The 1,458-nt window shown below is 43.9% G+C and overlaps 1 pseudogene; it reads left to right on the top strand.

Moving 5' to 3' along the window:
• Positions 1 to 231: 231 nt before the first annotated feature.
• Positions 232 to 1,175, top strand: LOC105468952 (olfactory receptor 7E24-like; annotated as a pseudogene).
• Positions 1,176 to 1,458: the final 283 nt, after the last annotated feature.

The following is a 1,458-nucleotide window of genomic DNA, read 5'->3' as shown; positions in this document are numbered from 1 at the left end:
TTTATTGCATTTTATTTTTTTCTGAAAAGAGTAAGCCGTATTTTACTGAGATCATGGATTTGTTACATGTTACGTTTTGGTCTTCTAACATTCTTTGGTGGATTTTCTCTAAAGTAGGTATGTAGAGAAAGAGTTGAAAAGCAAAAGAGTAAATCATGTAATAATTCTGAGATTTTTGGGTTTGTCACAACTGAGAAATATTGCTGCGGTGTATGGTCCTCAAGTGTGAAAATGGTCCTTGTGAATTGCTTGTATCCAAAATACACACACAGCATTAAGGGCTGGTTTTTATCTTTTATTTTTCCAATCGTCTTTTCTTCCTCAAGGTGTCCAAGTCACACAGAGCCACAGAATCTCACAGGTGTCTCCGAATTCCTCCTCCTGGTACTCTCAGAGGATCCAAAACTGCAGCCCGTCCTCGCTGGGCTATCCCTGTCCATGTACCTGGTCACGGTACTGGGGAACCTGCTCATCATCCTGGCTGTCAGCTCTGACTCCCACCTCCACACCCCCATGTACTTCTTCTTCTCCAACCTGTCCTTGGCTGACATCGGTTTCACCTCGGCCACGGTTCCCAAGGTGATTGTGAACATGCAGTCGCATAGCAGAGTCATCTCGTATGCGGGCTGCCTGACACAGGTGTCTTTCTTTGTCCTTTTTGCATGTATAGAAGACATGCTCCTGACTGTGATGGCCTATGACTGATTTGTGGCCATCTGTCACCCCCTGCACTACCCCGTCATCATGAATCCTCACCTCTGTGTCTCCCTAGTTTTGGTGTCTTTTTTCCTGGGCATATTCATATATTTAGATAGCACTATGCTTGGTTTTCTTCCCACTTCAGGGATCCTTTTTTCTTACTCTAAAATTGTCTCTTCCATTCTAAGAATTCCATCGTCAGATGGGAAGTATAAAGCCTTCTCCACCTGTGGCTCTCACCTGGCAGTTGTTTGCTTATTTTATAGAACAATATTGGAGTGTACCTGACTTCAGCTGTGTCACCATCCCCCAGGAATCGTGTGGTGGCATCAGTGATGTATGCTATGCTCACCCCCATGCTGAACCCCTTCATCTACAGCCTGAGAAACAGGGACATTCAAAGTGCCCTATGGTGCCTGCACAGCAGAACAGTCTAAACTCATGATCTATTCCATCCTTTCTCTTGTGTGGTTTAGAAAGGGCAACCACATTACATCTCTACATCTGCAAATCCTAACCCCTTGGTCACATTAGTTTTGTTGCTTGATGGCTTTTATTCCTTTTCACATTTCCTATGTGAATATTGCTTTCTTCGTTATGCCTTTAACTGGAAAGGGTGAGTATTCTGGGATCCTTTGTTCAGCATAAACATCATGACTGAATCCTCTATACCTGGGAGGCCTCCTTTAGTTTCTGAGCAATAACCCTGTCGTCCAGGTGAAATCACAACCACCTTTATATACAGGAAGTCCTCACTTC

Source organism: Macaca nemestrina, chromosome 12, assembly GCF_043159975.1.
Source record: "Macaca nemestrina isolate mMacNem1 chromosome 12, mMacNem.hap1, whole genome shotgun sequence".
Taxonomy (NCBI): Eukaryota; Metazoa; Chordata; class Mammalia; order Primates; family Cercopithecidae; genus Macaca; species Macaca nemestrina.
This window is presented reverse-complemented; position numbering and strand designations above follow the sequence as displayed.